Here is a 25,466-nt window from a genome sequence, read left to right on the forward strand (position 1 = left end):
GGCAAACATAAAGATTCGCGACCCGAAGGCGGTGAGAATTATGGAAAGAGTTCTCGCTCGATTCGGGGCGTCTCCGCTCTCTAAGATAAGTATTCCCGAATTTGTTGGTTTTTACCACGCTTTTATTAGTTCGGGATGTATGTATGTATGTATGTATATATGTAACGGAATCTTTGAACACTATTTTCAAGGGTTTCCAAATATCTGATAAACTTGAAACTATGCATACTTCTCAAGGACCGATGACAATGCAATAATTTGATACAATTTTTTCATTATTTTGATTAGGATCGTAAGGATTGATAAATACTTTTATAGATCTTCCATAAAGGAGTAAGAGAGACCGAGCTAGCGCGCGATCTTCGCATGCCTGTTTGCTGCTGGAAAAGCTTATGTACCACTTAGTCGTGTAAGAACTTTAGACGGTATTTGCATTGAAGAACTTGATTGCTCAAAGTTAATAGTAAAAGCCCCATGCAACAAAGAGGACTTAAATGAAATAATGAGATCACGCAATATGTAGTTCGTAAGATATTTCATAATTACATGTCCGCAAAAATTGATTATTGATAAAACGAACTAAAATACGAAAAATAACTGAAAGCTTAGAAAATTAAAAAAACACGCGAAAACACACCCAAACTAAAAAATAGAAAATAAATAATAAAAATAAAAAATACACTCTTTTATAAATAACCGAACTAAGAAGAAAATAATTTATAATTACAAACAAAATTATTAAATTCAGAGCAATCTATATATATAAAAATGCTCTGTTCGTGTCTACATCCTTCATAGACTCGAAAAGTTCTGAACCGTTTAAGCCCAAATTTTTACACAACATGCGTTGAGGTTCCAGCTCGGTTATTGACTACTTTTGATGTTGATAGCTTATCTGCGGTGGCGAATATATCTATTTTTTTAGCGTTTCCAAGTGCCCCTACTGCTGCGCCATCTACAGGCAGCCAGCTGAATCAAAGCATTTCCTGTCCAACATTCAAAACATATTGAAAGAAGAAACTTGAAAAGTTCTGAACCGTTTATGCCCAAATTTTTAGAGAAGATGCGCTGAGGTTCCAGCTCGGTTATTGACTACTTTTGATGTTGATAGCTTATCTGCGGTTGCGAATATATCTATTTTTTAGCGTTTCCCCGTGCCTCTACTGCTACGCCCTCTACAGGCAGCCAGCTGAATCAAAGCATTTTCTGTCAAACATTCAAAACATATTGAAATAAGGAATTGGAGATAAAAAATTTTTTTTTTTTGTTCAGGTTCAGTAAGAAACGAAGTCATGCCACCCAAGAAGTCGAGTTTGGGTCGTCGTACTCGCAATACAGAAGCAAAAAGACGTAAGATTACGAATATAACTGACGAAGAACGGGCCTCCATCCGAGAGACTGAGCGGCTGAGAGCAATGCAGATGCACAAGGAAGAATCAGCAGAAAGACGAGCAGATAGGCTAGAGAGAAAACGATTACGAGTTAGGCAGTCGCGTTCTGCAGCAATCGATTTGATTCACTCTCAAAATAATGAACGCGACAGGGCAAGGGTAGCTGAAGCGCGTTTACAGCTTGCAGCAGATCAAAACCTGCAATACAATCGTCTTGCATTCAGATATAATCCAACTGTTGATTACAGCTCGAATCGCAATGTCGTTATTGGCCGGATGCATCAGGTCTGCATATACTGTCAGGCTCCTTCGATTGAATCAGACGAAACTTCGGTCCGAGGAATATATCCATTTGCGGGATGCTGTGATGAATGACCGTAATACAACCAACGTTGGAAAGCTCACGATTTTGCCATCCTCATACATAGGTAGTCCACGCCACATGCATGAATATGCTCAAGATGCCATGGCATATGTTCGTTGCTACGGCCGTCCAGATTTATTTATCACCTTCACATGCAATCCAGCTTGGGACGAGATAGTACAGCTGTTATTTCCTGGACAATCATATAGGGATAGGCATGACATCACAGCCCGTGTTTTCAGACAAAAGCTCAAGCCACTGATGGATTTTATTGTGAAACATGGAGTTTTTGGATCTGTGCGGTGCTGGATGTATTCAGTAGAATGGCAGAAGAGAGGATTGCCGCATGCGCACATACTTATTTGGCTGTATGATAAAATTACTCCAGACGAAATCGACGATGTTATATGCGCTTCCACGGGCCGAGGTTGATACGGATTTGCATGAAGTTGTCATCAAGAACATGATCCATGGCCATTGTGGTACCCTCAACCCATGTTCAACATGAATGGTAGACGGGAAGTGTTCCAAGCGATATCCTCGAGCATTTACAGCCAACACCGTAACAGGGGACGATGGATATCCTCTGTATAGGAGACGGTCAACTGCAACTTTAAACATGAGAATTGGTGATATTGAGGTAGACAATCGTTGGGTGGTTCCATACTCAACACTATTGTCAAAATCATACAAAGCGCACATCAACGTAGAATATGGCAATTCCGTGAAATCGATTAAATATATCTGCAAGTACGTGAAGGCAGCGATATGGCAGTTTTTGGTGTTCAGGCAGAAAATGGGGACAGCAATGCAGTACGAGTTGTCGATGAAATATCTCAATACCAGGCTGGAAGATACAAAAGCAGCAACGAGGTTGCATGGAGAATTTGTTCGTTCCCCATTCATGAACGCTATCCAGCTTTAGTTCACTTGGCAGTCCATTTGGAGAATGGTCAACGTATCTATTTCACAGAAAGAAATGTGCAAGAAAGAGTCCTGAATCCGCCAGCGACAACTCTGACTGCCTTCTTCACCTTATGCCAGGAAGATGATTTTGCCGGAACATTGATGTATTCAGAAGTGCCCTCTTAACCACAATATGCCACAGAGAAACGTGGCAGGGTACAGCTAGTAGTATATAATTATACATACAAGATCAATTAAGAGTTAAGAGCGTGGGGTGCTTCTGGAGACACGGTAGTATCTCGCGCCAAGAACCTGTTTTTTTTTCTGTAATTAATTATATCAATCATTGTTTTAACATTTACCCAGTTCGACTATTGTTTAGTTTTTAGTTTTAGCTACTTAAAAATGAAAATGTGTGAATATCGCCTTCGAAAATTATTTTGAAAAAAATATATATTTAAAATATGTTTAAAATAGTAAAGGAAGTTAGTATTAAATATAAAAATAATGGCGGGGTGCTGATACAATCACGAACGAAAAAAAAAAAAAAAAAAGCAAAAAAATAAACGGTTTTGTACGCTTTTCATTGATTTTATAAGGTTACCCGTCTAGACCCGGGGTCTTAGACAGTTTGTCGAAAATATTATAAGGTAAGTTTAGAAGGGGAACTACTAAAGTTATGTGTATTGAAGTGCAAATATTTTCATCAGAAAACATGGAACGGCGATAAATGCATAACCTTTTAATTATTTCCAATGCGGAAATTGAAAAGGTTTTGAATTCTATTGATTTCGATGTTGTCATGGACGCAGAAGCCTTTTTTCTTTTTTTTTTTAAACGTACAGAAAAAAAAAATTAATAAAAGTTTGAATTTTTTCCAAGGACGATAAAACTGGATCCGTGTAAAAGTAAACATTTTCTAGAATAAAAGTTTAATTTTAAGACATAAGGAACACAAAATTAATTGTACAACATTTGGTATTTAGTACGTATTTTTAGTACGTAGTATTTAGTACGTACGTACAAGGAAAAATCACCTTATTATTAGTATCTTTAATATTTTAAAACACACAAGTTTGTCTACACATTTATTCTCATGATTGAATATTATAATTAAAGAACCATTTAGTACGAAGTGTTTTTACATAATAACTTATTTTTAATCATCATTAAAATAATTAAACGTGTGTCTAAACTAAGACCAGAAGGGTTCAAAAATGTCTTGGTTCAATCCTTGGGTCGAATTACAACCTGGTTAAATGAAGCTTTCCTGCTTATTATCTATTTACATCCCACCACGAACATTTTGTGACTTACTATTTGTTTTTTAAGAATTCTAAGTCATCTATATATATAAAAATGCTCTGTTCGTGTCTACATCCTTCATAGACTCGAAAAGTTCTGAACCGTTTAAGCCCAAATTTTTACACAACATGCGTTGAGGTTCCAGCTCGGTTATTGACTACTTTTGATGTTGATAGCTTATCTGCGGTTGCGAATATATCTATTTTTTAGCGTTTCCCCGTGCCCCTACTACTGCGCCCTCTACAAGCAAATCAAAGCATTTCCTGTCAAACATTAAAAACATATTGAAAGAAGAAATTGGAGATACAAATTTTATTTTTTGTTCAGGTTCAGTAAGAAACGAAGTCATGCCACCAAAGAAGTCGAGATTGGGTCGTCGTATTCGCAATACAGAAGCAAAAAGACGTAAGATTGCGAATATGACTGACGAAGAACGGGCCTCCATCCGAGAGACGCGGCTGCGCGATGAACTTTTACTCATACAGGTTAATGGTTCGGAGGACCGATTGCAATCATATATTGAAATGTCGTCAGTTGTTTCATCAGTACATTGTCGATATGTATGCAAAAATTGAAACAACGTTAGCTGTTCCTCCGATTGAATCAGAAGAAACTTCGGTCCGAGGAATTTATACATTTGCGGGATGCTGTGATGAATGACCGTAATACAACCAACGTTGGAAAGCTCACGATTTTGCCATCCTCATACATAGGTAGTCCGAGCCACATGCATGAATATGTTCGTTGCTACGGCCGTCCAGACTTATTTATCACCTTCACATGCAATCCAGCTTGGGACGAGATAGTTCAGCTGTTATTTCCTGGACAATCATATAGGGATAGGCATGACATCACAGCCCGTGTTTTTAGACAAAAGCTCAAGTCACTGATGGATTTCATTGTGAAACATGGAGTTTTGGGATCTGAGCGGTGCTGGATGTATTCAGTAGAATGTCAGAAGAGAGGATTGCCGCATGCGCACAAACTGATTTGGCTGTATGATAAAATTACTCCAGACGAAATTGACAATGTGATATGCGCTGAGATTCCACGGGCAGAGGTTGATACAGATTTGCATGCAGTTGTCATCAAGAACATGATCCATGGCCCATGTGGTACCCTCAACCGAAGTTCACCATGCATGGTAGACGGGAAGTGTTCCAAGCGATATCCTCGAGCATTTACAGCCAACACCGTAACAGGGGACGATGGATATCCTCTGTATAGGAGACGGTCAACTGAAGATGGAGGGACTTCGGCAACTTTAAACATGAGAATTGGTGATATTGAGGTAGACAATCGTTGGGTGGTTCCATACTCAACACTATTGTCAAAATCATACAAAGCGCACATCAACGTAGAATATTGCAATTCCGTGAAATCGATTAAATATATCTGCAAGTACGTGAATAAAGGCAGCGATATGGCAGTTTTTGGTGTTCAGGCAGAAAATGGGGACAGCAATGCAGTACGAGTTGTCGATGAAATATCTCAATACCAGGCTGGAAGATACAAAAGCAGCAACGAGGTTGCATGGAGAATTTGTTCGTTCCCCATTCATGAACGCTATCCAGCTTTAGTTCACTTGGCAGTCCATTTGGAGAATGGTCAACGTATCTATTTCACAGAAAGAAATGTGCAAGAAAGAGTCCTGAATCCGCCAGCGACAACTCTGACTGCCTTCTTCACCTTATGCCAGGAAGATGATTTTGCCGGAACATTGATGTATTCAGAAGTGCCCTCTTAACCACAATATGCCACAGAGAAACGTGGCAGGGTACAGCTAGTAGTATATAATTATACATACAAGATCAATTAAGAGTTAAGAGCGTGGGGTGCTTCTGGAGACACGGTAGTATCTCGCGCCAAGAACCTGTTTTTTTTTCTGTAATTAATTATATCAATCATTGTTTTAACATTTACTCAGTTCGACTATTGTTTAGTTTTTAGTTTTAGCTACATAAAAATGAAAATGTGTGAATATCGCCTTCGAAAATTATTTTGAAAAAAATATATATTTAAAATATGTTTAAAATAGTAAAGGAAGTTAGTATTAAATATAAAAATAATGGCGGGGTGCTGATACAATCACGAACGAAAAAAAAAAAAAAAAAAAAAAGCAAAAAAATAAACGGTTTTGTACGCTTTTCATTGATTTTATAAGGTTACCCGTCTAGACCCGGGGTCTTAGACAGTTTGTCGAAAATATTATAAGGTAAGTTTAGAAGGGGAACTACTAAAGTTATGTGTATTGAAGTGCAAATATTTTCATCAGAAAACATGGAACGGCGATAAATGCATAACCTTTTAATTATTTCCAATGCGGAAATTGAAAAGGTTTTGCATTCTATTGATTTCGATGTTGTCATGGACGGAGAAGCCTTTTTTCTTTTTTTTTTAAACGTACAGAAAAAAAAAATTAATAAAAGTTTGAATTTTTTCCAAGGACGATAAAACTGGATCCGTGTAAAAGTAAACATTTTCTAGAATAAAAGTTTAATTTTAAGACATAAGGAACACAAAATTAATTGTACAACATTTGGTATTTAGTACGTATTTTTAGTACGTAGTATTTAGTACGTACGTACAAGGAAAAATCACCTTATTATTAGTATCTTTAATATTTTAAAACACACAAGTTTGTCTACACATTTATTCTCATGATTGAATATTATAATTAAAGAACCATTTAGTACGAAGTGTTTTTACATAATAACTTATTTTTAATCATCATTAAAATAATTAAACGTGTGTCTAAACTAAGACCAGAAGGGTTCAAAAATGTCTTGGTTCAATCCTTGGGTCGAATTACAACCTGGTTAAATGAAGCTTTCCTGCTTATTATCTATTTACATCCCACCACGAACATTTTGTGACTTACTATTTGTTTTTTAAGAATTCTAAGTCATCTATATATATAAAAATGCTCTGTTCGTGTCTACATCCTTCATAGACTCGAAAAGTTCTGAACCGTTTAAGCCCAAATTTTTACACAACATGCGTTGAGGTTCCAGCTCGGTTATTGACTACTTTTGATGTTGATAGCTTATCTGCGGTTGCGAATATATCTATTTTTTAGCGTTTCCCCGTGCCCCTACTACTGCGCCCTCTACAAGCAAAACAAAGCATTTCCTGTTAATGTTTGACAATATGTTTGAAACATATTGAAAGAAGAAATTGGAGATACAAATTTTATTTTTTGTTCAGGTTCAGTAAGAAACGAAGTCATGCCACCAAAGAAGTCGAGATTGGGTCGTCGTATTCGCAATACAGAAGCAAAAAGACGTAAGATTGCGAATATGACTGACGAAGAACGGGCCTCCATCCGAGAGACGCGGCTGCGCGATGAACTTTTACTCATACAGGTTAATGGTTCGGAGGACCGATTGCAATCATATATTGAAATGTCGTCAGTTGTTTCATCAGTACATTGTCGATATGTATGCAAAAATTGAAACAACGTTAGCTGTTCCTCCGATTGAATCAGAAGAAACTTCGGTCCGAGGAATTTATACATTTGCGGGATGCTGTGATGAATGACCGTAATACAACCAACGTTGGAAAGCTCACGATTTTGCCATCCTCATACATAGGTAGTCCGAGCCACATGCATGAATATGTTCGTTGCTACGGCCGTCCAGACTTATTTATCACCTTCACATGCAATCCAGCTTGGGACGAGATAGTTCAGCTGTTATTTCCTGGACAATCATATAGGGATAGGCATGACATCACAGCCCGTGTTTTTAGACAAAAGCTCAAGTCACTGATGGATTTCATTGTGAAACATGGAGTTTTGGGATCTGAGCGGTGCTGGATGTATTCAGTAGAATGTCAGAAGAGAGGATTGCCGCATGCGCACAAACTGATTTGGCTGTATGATAAAATTACTCCAGACGAAATTGACAATGTGATATGCGCTGAGATTCCACGGGCAGAGGTTGATACAGATTTGCATGCAGTTGTCATCAAGAACATGATCCATGGCCCATGTGGTACCCTCAACCGAAGTTCACCATGCATGGTAGACGGGAAGTGTTCCAAGCGATATCCTCGAGCATTTACAGCCAACACCGTAACAGGGGACGATGGATATCCTCTGTATAGGAGACGGTCAACTGAAGATGGAGGGACTTCGGCAACTTTAAACATGAGAATTGGTGATATTGAGGTAGACAATCGTTGGGTGGTTCCATACTCAACACTATTGTCAAAATCATACAAAGCGCACATCAACGTAGAATATTGCAATTCCGTGAAATCGATTAAATATATCTGCAAGTACGTGAATAAAGGCAGCGATATGGCAGTTTTTGGTGTTCAGGCAGAAAATGGGGACAGCAATGCAGTACGAGTTGTCGATGAAATATCTCAATACCAGGCTGGAAGATACAAAAGCAGCAACGAGGTTGCATGGAGAATTTGTTCGTTCCCCATTCATGAACGCTATCCAGCTTTAGTTCACTTGGCAGTCCATTTGGAGAATGGTCAACGTATCTATTTCACAGAAAGAAATGTGCAAGAAAGAGTCCTGAATCCGCCAGCGACAACTCTGACTGCCTTCTTCACCTTATGCCAGGAAGATGATTTTGCCGGAACATTGATGTATTCAGAAGTGCCCTCTTAACCACAATATGCCACAGAGAAACGTGGCAGGGTACAGCTACGTATTTCATCGATGAATCATCAACAGCACCCCCTTGACTATTGTTGAAACGTTGATGAATTACTGATGACAGGTACTGCAGGGTGCATATGCATATAAACGTATTTATTTTTCAAAATAGACAAATTAGTATGAGCGTTTAGATACATACATATGTATGTACATACATACATATATATAAAAAATATACATAAATACATACATATAGGTACATACATATGTATATGTATATACATACATATATATACAAAAATATACATAAATACATACATATACATAGGTAAATACATATGTATGTATGTTAACAATAAACTGTATGAAGTGTACTCATTTTTGATTGGCACCTGTATAATTTACACACATATGTGAAATTTTATGCATATGTATGTATACATACATATGCAGATATAAATGTACTTATTTTTCAAAACAGACAAATTAATATGAGAGTGTATATACATACAGACATAAATATGTGTATATTTATGTTTATATGCTTATCAACGTGTATGAACGATTGTTGATTTTTTTTTATTTACAATAAGACAAATTTCTCATAAGATACATACATACATATGTATGTATACATATGTATGTATATTTATAAAAGTAAACTTACCTAAATTTGGCTTTCCTTTTACTGTAACTGAATAATGTTTTGCAAAATCAAGGACTTATAAACGATAACTCTTCTTGAAATTAAAAAAATATTTTTTTTATTGCATATAATATAATAATAAGTACATTGGATATGTGGCTTTATTATTATTATTATTCCATGTGTTTTCCGAAAAAATTGGTCGTTGATACATTCACTGAAACCACAAAATAAAAATTTAATGAGTTGAACAATTATTTCTAAATCTTTACTATATATTTTATTTATTTACAACCGAAAGCTATTCATTAACAAGGAATCAATCCACAACATTGACTCCTTTGGAATTTTACACAAATGTTCCTAAAAAATACTGAATTGGTTCCTGTCTTAAACTATCAAGGTCTAAAATGCATTATATGTAAACTTGTACGCGAAACGAAGAAGATTTACTCTATGATAAAGATAAAGGCGAAGCAGGGGATTTATATAAAAATACTGTTTCTAAAGACGAATGTCTTGCTGTTCGCTTTAGCTATGCTTTTAGTCGGGTTTAAAACACTGCTTATACTCGTCCTTGCAATTCTCGTCCTCAACATGTAATCGATAACAATGGCCGTGAAAGTGTCTCTAGAAACAGAGCTTAGACACAGCTGCTACAACAACGAGCTAAAATCCAAGACAATAAACTCAAAATAATTTTTGCTGTTTTGCTACAATTTCAAAATAAGAACCATTACCGTGCATATCATTTGCAAGTTACAGTTTGTGGGACGACCATAAACGTAAAAGAATACAATTTTAACACAGGTCTGAAAAGAAGTTTTTCCCATTTTAATAAAAAGTACGGTACGGTACGGCAAAAGAAAAACACCGCTTTAAAGCAGTGATAAAGAGCGAAAAACAAATAGCTTAGAACGACTGTTCGCGAGCCCCATTTTATAGGATTGTACGGTGACAAGATATCTAAATCTAAGGAGATTGCATGTCATTAGTTAAGTACGGAGAAAGAATAAATTCATACTTTTTGGAAAACTGGCTCAACTTAAAACGTAAGACACTTTAAGCATTTGATGATTTGTTTTACCCTTGCAGGATATTATTAAGTTTAAGGTATATATATTCTTAATCACGATAAACAGTCGAGTCGATCTAGCCATGTTAGTCTGTCCTGTTTTTTTCTACGCAAACTAGCCTCTCAGTTTCGAATGAAACTTTGCAGTTAGTCTTTATTATATTCCTTTTAAAGGACCTCCGTGGCATTTGGGCTGGCACCGTCTAGCTCTTTCTTCGGGCCATAGATACCCTAATCCTGCCCGCCACAGTCAACAATAAATTTTATCTATACTCGACATTAAACAACACTATACACCGCGCGGTTTGTTCCAAACAAAGACACCACTACCCTGCAGTACCACATGTCATCAATAGGCCACTGTCATCAAAGCGCCGATTGCGACTTCTACCGAGGCGACGCTCTGCCGACTGCGACTTTTACTAAGTCGACGTTCTGCCGACTGCGACTTCTACTTCGACGACCTGCCCACGATACAGTTACGACGGTAGTTTAGACGGCAGTCATCGACAGTACCATGACACAGCCGTTGATGAATTGTTGATGAATCATCGATGAATTTTTGATGAATTTGTTGATGAATCATTGATTAATAGTCGATGAATTGTTGTTCATGACAGCCTAGGACATATCAACAATTTATATGGCCATTAATCGATGAATCATCAACATTCATGCGAACCCTTTGACTTTCCTGTGGATAGGACCCACCCTTTACGTAAAGTTCTCATTGGCTTTTATTCATGAGTGAGCCGGGTAGTGCATGGTGCAGCCGTCGCTGCTCGGTTCATGAAATTCATCATGACTGGTATGGAAAAAATTCAAAAAAAAAAATTCAATTTAAAACAATAAAACGTATATGACGCTTTTACTTTTTTACAAGCTGATTTTTTTTACAATTTCAAGCATACTCACACTCTTAATGTTTAACAACTGAAATTGCGTCGGCGGTATACACACATGTGCATATCGCGTGTGAGATGGACAAAAACTTGCAAACCCTTTAGGACATTTATTTTTTTGCTCGCTTGATATTTGTCTTTACCGTCACCGAACTCTCCGTTGAACGGAGTAGCGTTTGATTCTGGTACCTGTATGCCGCACTTGCCGCATTGCTGAACTGGGGACCATGCATAAGGCCATCCCTGCTCGACATAGTTTTCTATCCAAAATCGCTCACCGCATGAAACAATGTCTGACTGGGCTCTCAAGGAGGGGTCTTAGGGGAAATATAGACGATAAAGAAAAATAAAATCCAAAAACCAAACCAAAAAATCCACAAAAACAAAGGTTCACTGCTGCACCGACTGAAGTATTTTAAATATGGGTAATTAAACAAATATTGGCAAGAACAAAACAAAAAATCATAGATTCGAGTATATAGGTAGGTAAATAAATAATCAAATATACAATAAATAAGGAATAAATGTGTAATAAATATGAAATAAAATATATAATAAATAATAAAATAAATAATAAATAAATATATAAAATAAAAAAACCGATAAACAAATGTGACAATTATATAAAGACGTTATATAAATAAATAGTTTAATAAGAAAACAAATTTCCACAAACAACAAAAAAAAAAACAAAAATTTAACCTAATACTAAAAAAATTTGACTGAAGCTAAAAGCTGCCGGTGTCGCCACTCGGAAGGCGTGTCGGCCTTTGTCAACAATTCTTTTTTGTTACAAATTTCTATTTAACTGCGGGTCTGCTCGAGCCTGGAAATGAGGGCCATGATATTAGGGCTTCAACTCCGTACCACGACCACTCATCTTTTGAGTTTCCTCGAGCAGGCTTCCCTTCCTCACTGATCCTTTCCAAACGTCGAAATGACTCCTCAGCCTTCCGCCAAATTTATTTCACAAATTTAAAGCTGTATCGTCTTAAGCGCACGCGCACAGAATTATTTAATTTTTTGTTTAAAAATGTAATACTGATTTCAAAACTTATGACCGGCTCGCTCGCTTAGCTTTCAACCAATCAACCGCTATATTCTCCTTGTGGTTTAGTTCCTTTCACCTTATCTTTAGTTTTCTGGTTGGAACCCTGTTGTTTCAGTTTCGAACCATTTCAGTCCAAGAACCTTTTCCTCCATAAGGTGGTGCATGCCACCGAGATCTACCGATTGAATTCTATCGATATTTATTGGGTGGTACAGCTGGGCCGAAATTGGCTATAACAGCTTCTATTTACTCTTACTCTTATATATCTATTATATACTAGCTATATCCTGCCACGTTTCTCTGTGGCATATTGTGGTTAAGAGGGCACTTCTGAATACATCAAGGTTATGGCAAAAGCATCTTCCTGGCATAAGGTGAAGAAGGCAGTCAGAGTTGTCGTAGGCGGATTTAGGACTCTTTCTTGCACATTTAGTTCTGTGAAATAGACACGTTGACCATTCTTCAAATTGACTGCCAAGTGAACTACAGCTGGATAGCGTTCAAGAATTGGGAGCGAAAAAATTCGCCATGCAGCCTCGTTGCTGCTTATGTATCTTCCAGCTTGGTATTGAGAGATTTCATCGACAACTCGTACTGCATTGCTGTCCCCATTTTCTGCCTGAACACCAAAAACTGCCATATCGCTGCCTTTATTCACGTACTTGCAGTTATATTTAATCGATTTCACGGAATTGCAATATTCTACGTTGATGTGCGCTTTGTATGATTTTGACAATAGTGTTGAGTATGGAACCACCCAACGATTGTCTACCTCAATATCACCAATTCTCATGTTTAAAGTTGCCGAAGTATATGATTTAGATAGTGTGACTGCTTGCTACATTAGTTTATTACAAATATTACAAAACCTTGAAGGAAAAAAAATATTTTAATTTTTTTTTTCTGCTTGTTCCTATGGCAGCTTTATGATATAATCCTCCGATACAACCCGTTTCGACAAATACGAGTGAGTATATAGAAGACTAACTGCAAAGTTTTATGAAGATACCTTTAAAACTGACAGACTAGTTTGCGTAGAACTGACAGACGCACATGGCTAGATTGACTCGGCTGTCGATGCTGATTAAATATTATTAAATAATATTAAATAATATTAAATGTATTGATTTCTATTGAAAGAGTTTATATTTTAACAAAAAGGGAAGCTAACTGTGGAACGCCCAGGTTTTTTAATGGACGTTGATGCACTACGGTCAGTACACTCAAGTGGCCCGTATGACACCAAAAACGTGCCTGTTTGGGTTTGTTAGTAGGCGCGATTCAAAAAATAGGACAATATACGAGGAAATTGACAACCGGCGGGCTGCCATATTGTTAGCTTGCATGCTTTCTAAGTGTGTTAGTATTAAAGATTTTAATTTGGAAAGGCTATATCACCATGGATAAGGTTATAAATAAAGGTTATTACTACGATTGGCTAAGCACGGTAAGTTTATTAAGAGGAGTCTATTTGAATAGGAAGGTAATCTTTGGTTTGCATCCCAATTTAAACCGCGGAGAGCGAAAAGTAAAAAGTTATTTGAACAGACTCGATGCGTTTACTATGGACGCCGTACTGAGGGCTCTAAACGCAGCATCCATATTCTAAGATAGGACGAACTAAAGAGGTATATAACAATTTAGTGACATAGGCAAGGTCATTGAATTCCTTTGACCACCGGTTAATAAATCCAAGCACACCCCTGGCTCTATTCACTAGAGATGAAATATGATGAATAAAGTCAAGTTTTGGGTCCAAGCGGACGCTCAAATCATAAACTGAATTAATTTTTTCCAAAGAGTAGCAGTTCAGCGTGTAAGTACAAAGCTTAGGAACGACACGAGAGAATGTCATTAGATTGCATTTCGAGCCGTTTAAGTTTAATAAGTTTACACGGCACCAAGTTTGAAAATGATTGAGATCTGTTTGTAAATCCGACTGGCAGGCGACGTCATTGTATTGCACGCAAAGCTTGACGTCATCCGCGTACACAAGCACTCTGGAGTTAGTCAAGACTTTGTGAAGGTCATTCATAAATAATGTAAGCAAAAAGGGTCCCGAATGGCTTCCTTGCGGGACACCAGATGTAACCCTTAGAACAGTAGATAAATTATTCTTAAAGAGGACCTTTTACGTCCTGCCATTTAGATAACTTGCGATCCAATTAAGAAGATCACTTGGAAAAGCCATTAAATCGAGTTATCTTACGAGGAGAGAATGGTTAAAAGAGTCAAATGCTTTACTGAAATCAGTATAGATTACATTTGTCTGAAAATTATTATGGAGGCCCTTTATAAAATATATATTTGTTTTAGGCTTACGTTTAGTGTTAACAAAATTATAAAACTGTTTTGGGTCCTGTGATAACTGGGCCCTACAACGAGTCAAATAGTTTTTATAACACTGCGCGTTCAGCACGGTAAGGCCAGAAGTTGGGAGAGCAAATAGTGTAAAGGAGCTCGCTAGGAACATTTATTTTGAAAGATGAAATATCCCTAGCGTAAGAAAATTTAAAATTTTCCACCTTAATCTTTATTTTATCGGCTCTGGTGTTGCCTTGTATAAAGGCGGGAACATCTTCCGATGTTTGATCAGGGGAGAGTCGCGAAACAAAAATATGTCTCGTCGGTGGAACCGCTATAAGAGCTTTTGGCAGGGCATTTGGGCCTAACACACGGGGCAAATATATTAATATGCACGGGACTTTGAGGGGTCAATATTTGTGACCCCCAGGGAGCAAAACAGAAATCACCGGCGGTACGGGCACTCCCGCTGCACATTCGGGTACAGAATCTTTCCTAGCGCTCAATCTCAGCACTTTAGGAATTAATGCTGAGGGCGGGGGCTGTTCCGAAGAAAGCTGTTGCTAAGAGCCCGTTGCGGGTGGTTGGGGTCCGTCTACATGCTGCCGTCTAGCTATTGCGACGGCGCAAACAAAAGTAAAACGAAGAAGGCACAAAAAGGAATGCAAATTATGTAAAAGCTAGCATTAACAGCGCAACTAAAGTGGAAAATAAAACCAATAGCTGTATGCACACGCGAAGTGAACGGGAAGTTATTGACACAAAATAGAAAATTTAAGTTAATCTATATATATATAAATGCTCTGTTCGTGTCTACTTCCTTCATAGACTTGAAAAGTTTTGAACCGTTTAAGCCCAAATTTTTACACAACATGCGTTTAGGTTCCAGCTCGGTTATTGTCTACTTTTGATGCTTATAGCTTATCTGCGATTGCGAATATATCAATTTTTTTAGCGTTTCCCCGTGCCCCTACTGCTGCGCCCTCTACAGGCAGCCAGCTGAGTCGAAGCATTTCCTGTCAAACATTCAAAACATATTAAAAGAAGAAACTTGAAAAGTTCTGAACCGTTTAAGCCCAAATTTTTAGAGAACATGCGTTGAGGTTCCAGCTCGGTTATTGACTACTTTTGATGTTGATAGCTTATCTGCGGTTGCGAATATATCTATTTTTTAGCGTTTCCCCGTGCCTCTACTGCTACGCCCTCTACAGGCAGCCAGCTGAATCAAAGCATTTTCTGTCAAACATTCAAAACATATTGAAATAAGGAATTGGAGATAAAAAATTTTTTTTTTTTGTTAAGGTTCAGTAAGAAACGAAGTCATGCCACCCAAGAAGTCGAGTTTGGGTCGTCGTACTCGCAATACAGAAGCAAAAAGACGTAAGATTACGAATATGACTGACGAAGAACGGGCCTGCATTCGAGAGACTGAGCGGCTGAAAGCAATGCAGATGGCCAACGAGGAATCAGCAGAAAGACGAGCAGATAGGCTTGAGAGAAAAGAGAGTTAGGCAGTCGCGTTCTGCAGCAATCGATTTGATTCACTCTCAAAATAATGAACGCGGCAGGGCAAGGGTAGCTGAAGCGCGTTTACAGCTTGCAGCAGATCAAAACCTGCAATACAATCGTCTTGCATTCAGATATAATCCAACTGTTGATTACAGCTCGAATCGCAATGTCGTTATTGGCCGGATGCATCAGGTCTGCATATACTGTCAGGCTCCTTCGATTGAATCAGACGAAACTTCGGTCCGAGGAATATATCCATTTGCGGGATGCTGTGATGAATGACCGTAATACAACCAACGTTGGAAAGCTCACGATTTTGCCATCCTCATACATAGGTAGTCCACGCCACATGCATGAATATGCTCAAGATGCCATGGCATATGTTCGTTGCTACGGCCGTCCAGATTTATTTATCACCTTCACATGCAATCCAGCTTGGGACGAGATAGTACAGCTGTTATTTCCTGGACAATCATATAGGGATAGGCATGACATCACAGCCCGTGTTTTCAGACAAAAGCTCAAGCCACTGATGGATTTTATTGTGAAACATGGAGTTTTTGGATCTGTGCGGTGCTGGATGTATTCAGTAGAATGGCAGAAGAGAGGATTGCCGCATGCGCACATACTTATTTGGCTGTATGATAAAATTACTCCAGACGAAATCGACGATGTTATATGCGCTTCCACGGGCCGAGGTTGATACGGATTTGCATGAAGTTGTCATCAAGAACATGATCCATGGCCATTGTGGTACCCTCAACCCATGTTCAACATGAATGGTAGACGGGAAGTGTTCCAAGCGATATCCTCGAGCATTTACAGCCAACACCGTAACAGGGGACGATGGATATCCTCTGTATAGGAGACGGTCAACTGAAGATGGAGGGACTTCGGCAACTTTAAACATGAGAATTGGTGATATTGAGGTAGACAATCGTTGGGTGGTTCCATACTCACCACTATTGTCAAAATCATACAAAGCGCACATCAACGTAGAATATTGCAATTCCGTGAAATCGATTAAATATAACTGCAAGTACGTGAATAAAGGCAGCGATATGGCAGTTTTTGGTGTTCAGGCAGAAAATGGGGACAGCAATGCAGTACGAGTTGTCGATGAAATATCTCAATACCAAGCTGGAAGATACATAAGCAGCAAATGTCACCGAAAAGCTCAAATTTTTTGACTGTCAAAATGTCAACTTTACAAAAATCGATGACATAGTGGTGCCAAGTTCGGCTAAAGCCGAATTCAAAAAAACTATTCTGAAAAGAATTAAGGTGTTTTCAACCTCTAACGAGGCGCTCACCTTCAACACATCGGTCATCGCTACTATTCGAACTACGAGTGACGAACCTGTCTACTCCAAGTTATACCCCTATCCTATGGGGGCAGCAGACTTTGTAAACAATGAAATCAATGAGCTGCTACAAAATAGCATAATCAGGCCGTCCAGATCCCCATACAACAGCCCTGCCTGGGTAGTTGACAAAAAAGGGACTGATGATAATGGCAGTAAAAAGAAGCGATTAGTAATCGACTTCAGGAAGCTGAACGAGCGAACAGTCGCCGATCGCCGATCCCATGCCGAGCATATCCATGATTTTAGCGAACTTGGGAAAAACCAAATTTTTTACTACCCTAGACCTGAAGTCAGGGTACTACCAAATATACCTGGCTGAAAAGGACAGAGAGAAGACCTCGTTCTCAGTTAATGGTGGGAAGTACGAATTCTGCCGACTACCCTTCGGCCTAAAAAACGCAGGGAGTATTTTCCAAAGAGCCATCGACAATGTGCTGCGGGAAGAAATCGGCAAAATTTGCTACGTCTACGTTGACGATGTTATCATCTTCTCCGAAAATGAAACGGAACACGTCAAGCATATTGACACGGTGCTTAAGCGCCTACTCAATGCCAACATGGTGGTACGAGAAAAAACAAAGTTCTTTAAAGAGAGCGTTGAGTTCCTAAGGTTCATTGTCACCAGAGGAGGGACAAAAACAGACCCAGAAAAGGTTAGGGCAATAAAAGAGTTCCCGGAACCAAAAAATCTGTTTAGCCTCAGGTCCTTCCTAGGCCTGGCGAGCTATTACAGAAGCTTTGTAAAAATTTTGCATCTATTGCTAGACCCCTAACCGCCATCCTCAAGGGGGAAAACGGGACGGTCAGGAAGAATATGTCGAAAAAAGTAGCTGTCAGGTTTAATGAAACCCAGCGAAATGAATTCGACCACCTTCGTAACATTTTGGCATCCAAAGATGTCATATTGACATACCCTGATTTTAAATCACCGTTTGACTTAACTACTGACGCCTCAGCGAGTGGAATAGGCGCGGTACTATCCCAGAATAAAAGACCTATTACCATGATTTCACGCACGCTAAAAGACTGCGAGCTGAACTACGCCACCAACGAAAGAGAATTATTGGCGATAGTCTGGGCAATAGGCAAACTCCAGAATTACCTGTACGGTAACAATGAGGTACGGATCTTCACAGACCACCAACCTCTCACGTATGCGGTATCCGACAAAAATACCAACGCTAAAATCAAGCGATGGAAAGCATTCATTGATGAGAACAATGGGAAAGTATTTTACACACCAGGAAAACAAAACCTGGTAGCTGACGCATTATCGAGGCAACCCCTGAATAACTTAGAAGCTGAAGTCCAGCCTGACGCGGCCACGGTGCATAGTGAGCTTTCGCTTTCGTACACCATTGAGACCACAGACAAACCTCTTAACTGCTTTAGAAACCAAATTATTTTGGAAGAAGCGGATCAACCGCTTCGGCGAGATTTCATAGTCTTCGGAAATAGAACTCGCCATATCATCAATTTTAATAACAAGGAGTTGCTTGTTGAATCCGTTAAAGAGATCATCAACGCCAACGTTGTGAACGCGATTCACTGCGATTTCCCTACCCTGGCTCGCATCCAACATGCCTTGAGGCAGGAATTTCCTGCGACAAAGTTCTGGCATTGTAAAACCTTTGTCAGTGACATAACCAACGCTAATGAACAGTTGGAAATCACTAACACCGAGCACAATCGCGCCCATGGGGTTGCCCAGGAGAACGCAAAACAAATTCTCCGGGATTATTACTTCCCGAACATGTCAAAATTAGCTAGCGAAGTGGTCGCAAATTGCAAGGTCTGCAATAAAGCCAAATACGACCGCCATCCGAAGAAACAGGAATTGGGAACTACGCCCATCCCATCATACGTTGGGGAAATGTTGCATATCGACATTTTTTCGACCGCCAAAAAAAATTTTCTTAACTTGCATTGATAAATTTTCCAAATTCGCTATCGTACAGCCCTTGACTTCTAGGGCAATAATAGATGTACGAGCACCTATTCTTCAGTTAGTAAATTTTTACTCTAACACCAAGACCATATACTGCGACAATGAGGCCTCCTTTAACTCGGAGATAATCACATTATTGCTGAAAAACCAATACAGCATCGACGTTGTCAATGCGCCACCGCTACACAGTAGCTCCAATGGCCAAGTTGAGAGATTTCACAGTACTCTGGCGGAAATTGCCAGATGCCTCAAAATTGATAAAAAAAAATTGAGGACACTGTGGAACTAATATTGAGGTCTACTATAGAATACAACAGGTCGCTACATTCGGTCACAGAGTCTAGGCCGGTAGAGGTCATTCACGCAAGCAGGTATGAGATGAATCTGTCAATTAAAGCCATGATTGACAAAGCACAACAATCCAACCTAGACAGGGTTAATCCTTCTACGCAAAACAGAATCTTCGAAGTCGGCGAAAGAGTACACCTTCGCAACAACAAAAGATTAGGGAATAAATTGACACCGCTCTATTCAGAAGAGCGCGTAGAAGCAGATCTGGGAACATCTGTTCTCATTAAGGGGAGGGTGGTCCATAAGGACAACATTAGGTAGGCACTCCACTCGCCACATTCGCCCTTATATTAAAACCCAATCTTTGCTAAATCCCCACAGGCTCTCCATTATATCCATCATAATGCTGTCCACCGCGAGCGCGAGAATCACTGATTTCTCGCACACTAAATACATTCCGGTGCTAGATGGCAATGTCTTAATATGGGAACAGTACGGCCTGGTCAGGCACTCGACAAATCTGTCCGAGTTTCATAATCGACTCCACAATCAGAATGCTGGAACTGTTCCGACAGTCCCATATGTAGAAGCTGCTGGAAGTGGACATTGAGCATGCTCAAAACCTATTGGAGAAACATAGGATACATCATATAATGGCCAGGAGCCTTGATTTTTTGGACTCAGTCCTTAAGGTCGTGGCGGGTACACCCGACGCGGACGATTTAAGTAGAATCAACACCAACCAAGCGTCGCTTATCGAGGCTAATACTAGACAGGTTATAATTAACACAGAGACACAGAAGCACATCAACCTACTCACAGACACAGTAAACAAGATCCTCAGGGAGAAGAGGGACGGGCTTGTCGACTCAGGCCATTTGTATGAAACACTCCTTGCCAGGAATAGAATGTTAATATTAGAAATCCAAAATTGTATGATCACCATCACTCTTGCTAAAAATAATATAATCAATCCTACCATTTTCAATCACAATGACCTAAAGGCTATTTTTGACGAACAGCTCACAGAGGTCCCAATAGTTAGCCTTATGGATGTATCTAAGATTAAAATTCTTCAAAATAATGTTCTTGTCCACATTATAGTCCAGTATCCTAGAGTTAAGCGTATTTGTAAAAAAGTCCTGCTCTTCCCTGTCGCACACTACCATACTATGCTACAAATAGAAAACAACATCGTAGCGGAATGTGATGACGGAATCCTAGCAGTCTCCGATTGCACTTCTACCAACTTGACCACATGCAGGCGGGGCGACTACATGCCGGACGCGGCCCAGCAATCTGGAACCCCTTACAATTGTGGACGACGGAGTAATTATCGTTAATGAGAATCTGACGAGGATTACCATCGATGACGGTCCCTCAACAACCATAATAGGGACCCACCTCATCACCTTTGAGAGAAAGGCGGTGATCAACGACTCCGTATATTTGAACTCCAACCACTCGGTGAATATGAGCCCGGGTATTGCGGCCTCCCCCTTAATTAACATCACGGGACACGATCACATACTGAGTCTGCCATTGCTACAGCGTATGAATGAGCATAACCTGCGTTTAATGCATGAGCTCCGAGAGGACGTGTCAGATGGAGGTACCCCGAGGATTTGGTTCGCCGCAGGAGTTGCCGTCAGCCTCACGCTATGCTGCTTGGTCCTGCTCCAACAACACTGCAGGCGCAAACGAGAGGCAGCCCAGCTACAAAAGTCCATCGACGAACTGGCTGTCACCGAGGACGGCGTCTAATTTAAGGGGGGAGTAGTTAACAACCAACTCCCAGCTTAGGCTGAGCAGGCCAGTTCTTATTTCCTTTGTTAATATTAATCATTTATCATGTTTATCATTCTCTAGTATTAATCCATTTTCATTATCATTACACTTCTCCCTCATGCATGGTCCACCCTAAATTGGGTCCGCCTTATTGGCCCTAGACCTGAGCCAGCACATTGTGCCAATCCTAGTCGTGGCTCCTTTTCATTGGCTGACAGCGATCGTATGACTTCTGCAAAATGTGCAAGGTCAGCGGTCTGCCACGGGCATCAGGCTATGCATGAGCTTTTGTTCAATCTTAAGTTTAGTTTTAATTTGGATTTGGAATAAAGAGCACCAGCTCGAATATACAATTCCGGCCTTAGACGTTACATTATTCTGATTATTGAATTTGGTTATCGTGCCGTAAGGGCCGTGACAACGGAGATAAGTATCTCCCACCGTATACTTCGGAAGAAGCAAAGGAGTCGAAGCGACCACCCGACTCCCCAGTGGCTGCCAACCTTGGTGGTCACCAATAGTCAACCAGCGGCAGTACCATACTGCCAGCCCCCCACGGATATATTACCTACCGGTTCTATCCCTGCCGCAAAGGATCCGCCAGCCGGCTCGGACAATTAAATAATTTGCATATGCGGACCGTTTGTTATGATTATGCTGACACTAGCACTTTCTGTGTGCGGGATAATTCATAACGATCGGTTCATATTTCAGCCACTTAGAGTTTATGACCGGGACTTGGATTATGTAAACACTGCAACAAAGTAGAGGTGGAGAACTATCGATGGCACTATCGACACTATCGATGGTTTTGCGCTATAGCACCGCCATCGATGGCAGCCCTGCACTATCGATAGTTTTGCACGCGGCTTATCACATCACAAAGAAAAAATAAAGTTGAAAGTGGAACGCCAAAATATAGTGAAAAGCTAAAGTATAGCTGAAAGTAAAAATCTCCTAATGCTCTTTTTAAAAAAGAATTAGTTTTGTACATCTTTTCCGCTCGAATACACAGTTCGACGATGTACTTTTTATACAATCCCTAATCAAAAAAATAAATAAATTAATTAATTTTTTATTTTTAAGGAGCTAAAAATATAATAAAGTTTTGTTCAAATTTCATTTTATAGCTTTTTTTACATCTAAAAATTAAAAAGCATAACACTACCGATAGTACTATCGACACTATCGATGGTTTGAGAAAAATAATCGCTCACTATCGATGGCGACGACTATCGATAGTTCTCCACCTCTAGCTGAGACTTGAACTGTGGAGGGAAGTTTTTTGATAGTTGTGATAGTACGGATTTTTTTTTATTGTCTGGATTTGTGTTGACTACATCGTAGTTCGAAAGTGATTCATATGTTAGATTATCTGTACTCACTACTTGGTCGGTATTTGTTGTGTTTAATAGTCTTAAATACCATGTTGAATTTCCTGATTTGGAATTAATACACTGTCTGCTTTTGAATTAAGTTCAATTTTCCGAATAACTTGGGATCTTGCTGGCAGAAGTATTGAATTATTGCCAGAACTATGAGCTATTGGTAATTTAATTGGGAATTTTAAATTATTGGGTCTAATTATAAGCCAATCTTCAGATGGCTTGAAGTCTAATTGACAGTTGTATTTTTTGATAAAGTCGATGCCTATTATTCCATCGCATGGAATTGGGAAATGTAAATTAAGGATATGAAAATCGTGTGGAATTATGTATTTGGTTGTCTGTATCTCTATAGAAACTAAACCATTGGATTTTATTATAGCTTGACTTATGCCTTTTATGTCTATGATGTAATCATCTTGGATGTTATCCGAAGTTTCTTTTAAAATGGAAATGTCTGCACCTGTGTCTATTAAAAATATAAGTTCTTTCCCAGTAGCTACATTAAAAAATGAAACGAATATATTTTAGCTGAGATTAATGGTGTGAACTCTGATTTCATTTATTGTTGAGTATTTAAAGGGTTTTGGGAGTTTTCCGATGTGTTTTGGTTATTATTTTGGGTCATTCTTACATTGCCTTGGTTATTGCTATTGTGGCCTCGGTTCGAGTTACCACTGCCACTTTTGATAATTGTTGTTATAATTATCGTTGTTGTAGTTATTGTGGTTGTAGTTATTGTGATTACCACGAAAACTACCTCTGTAACTTTCACGTTCGCGATTTGAGCCGCGCTGTGGATAATTCTGATAATATAGGACAGTGTTTGACTGCCCAGTTGCTTCAGTGCAACTATTGACAAATTTGGAAACGACTTCGTTCCATAGTACTGAATGTGCCAGCTTGCATGATAAGTTTTACCTTATCGATTGTGCAATTTTTAGTCATTGCTATGACTGCTTGCTGCATGGAATAACTCCTGGCTAGCTCTAAGGGTAAACCATCTGATATATTATATGCACCTTCTAAGGCTTTCGTCATCTGCTCAATTTCTTGTGTGTATTAGTTAGCAGTTTTATTGCGCTGCTGTAGGTTCATCAGCTTCGCTGATAATACCTCAACAGTTTCGCCTTTGACGTTGCTTCTTAGTCTGGCAATCACCTCAGTAATTGTTGTTTCATTACCGATTAGATTCCTGGCGACACCTTTTAGCTTTGTTTTAATAATGGTGACAGCTAATTCTTCGTGCTCGCCTTTTATTGATTGTATTATTTGTAAAGCATCAATTAAACTTGTTAAATTTTCAGCCTTACCGTCAAAAACTGGTATAAGCTTAGATGCTGTATTAATAAAATCAATATTTGATTGTGCCATTGTGATGGAATTACCTATTTTGTTTTCTATTACACTCGAAGTATCTGAATCTGTAGAATTATCCAGATCAGTGTATACCGACGGAATAGTAAGATTATTCAAATCTTCATCTTCTATTATGGGGTTTACTTTGGGAAGTTCTTCTGACTCAGATTCGTTCGTTTCTATTGATTCCGAGCCAGGTGCAGTGTCAACTGCTATTGGAGTGTTTAGAACGGTTGGTAACGATCATGTATTAGCATTCGCGCTTCATTAAAGCACTCTACTAATATTTCAACGTGTTTCCTAACCGTGTTCTTTTGAATGGGTCTATTCTGAGCTAGCGACTTGTACGATCTGTCAAAATTAGTTTTAATTATTGATAACTCCTCGTACAATTTGTTCCAATCCATGCCTTTAGTTTAGCCATACTTTGTAAAAAGAATTACGTAATATATTTTTTATATTTATTTTCTGTTATTTCATTTTCTTAGATTTTAGGTGTTTACATTTATGTGTAATAATTTTTTGTTTCTGGGTTTTTTTTATACCCTTGCAGGGTATTATAATTTCAGTCAGAAGTTTGCAACGCAGTGAAGGAGGCACCTCCGACTATATAAAGTATATATATTCTTGATCAGGACCAACAGCCGAGTCGATCTAGTCATGTCCGTCTGTCCGTCTGTCCTTCTGTCCGTCTGTCTGTCTGTCCGTTTCTACGCAAACTAGTCTCTCAGTTTTTAAGCTATCTGAATGAAACTTTGTAGTTAGCCTTCTATATACTCTCACTCGTATATATGTCGGAACGGGCCAGATCGGACGACTATATCATATAGCTGCCATAGGAATGATCGGATAATTTTTACAAAAAAAATTATAACAATTTCAGTTTTCAACAGAATTTGATCAAATCTAAGATATAGCCATTTTACTATACTCTACAATTTTGCATAAAATTTTATGAACATCGGACTACTATATCATATAGCTTCCATAGGAACAATCGAGAAATTAATACAATTAAATTTATAACTTTTTCAGTTTTCAGCTGATTTTCATCAAATTTGAGGTATAGCCATTTTGTATTAGTCTTAAATTTTGTGTCAAATTTCATGAAAATCGGACGACTATATCATATAGGTGCCATACAAACGATCGTTTGATGTAGAGGAAAAATGCAAATCTGTGAATGTAATGAACTGCAAATATAATATGTATAGGTGAATGAAATTGTTTCACTTCATTGTTTTTAACACAAATATA

At 38.8% G+C, this 25,466-nt stretch overlaps 2 protein-coding genes across 9 annotated transcripts in view; one reads left to right on the forward strand and one right to left on the reverse strand.

The window, feature by feature from the left end:
• LOC110188788 (uncharacterized) overlaps positions 1 to 25,466 on the reverse strand; it is a 108,866-nt gene that overhangs the window by 55,716 nt on the left and 27,684 nt on the right. The window contains exons 1-2 of one of the 7 annotated variants that reach the window (XM_086826032.1): positions 22,038 to 22,272; positions 9,252 to 9,447 (exon numbers count right to left, since the gene is read on the reverse strand). The exons of 1 other annotated variant lie outside the window; for it this stretch is intronic. The gene's annotated coding sequence lies outside the window, so the exon portion shown is untranslated. Of the gene's footprint in view, positions 1 to 9,251; positions 9,448 to 9,522; positions 9,828 to 22,037; positions 22,273 to 25,466 lie in introns of those variants that run through there. 5 more of the 7 variants (XM_086826035.1, XM_086826036.1, XM_086826033.1 and 2 more) reach the window with 5 other exon arrangements.
• LOC110188499 (uncharacterized) overlaps positions 9,856 to 25,466 on the forward strand; it is a 53,116-nt gene continuing 37,505 nt past the window's right edge. Inside the window, exon 1 of one of the 2 annotated variants that reach the window (XR_015270174.1) lies at positions 9,856 to 10,282. The gene's annotated coding sequence lies outside the window, so the exon portion shown is untranslated. The remainder of the gene's footprint in view (positions 10,283 to 25,466) is intronic. The other variant, XM_086826040.1, reaches the window with a different exon arrangement.

The sequence above is a fragment of the Drosophila serrata genome, unplaced genomic scaffold (genome assembly GCF_035046125.1).
Source record: "Drosophila serrata isolate PLE 108 unplaced genomic scaffold, ASM3504612v1 contig_125, whole genome shotgun sequence".
Lineage (NCBI taxonomy): Eukaryota > Metazoa > Arthropoda > Insecta > Diptera > Drosophilidae > Drosophila > Drosophila serrata.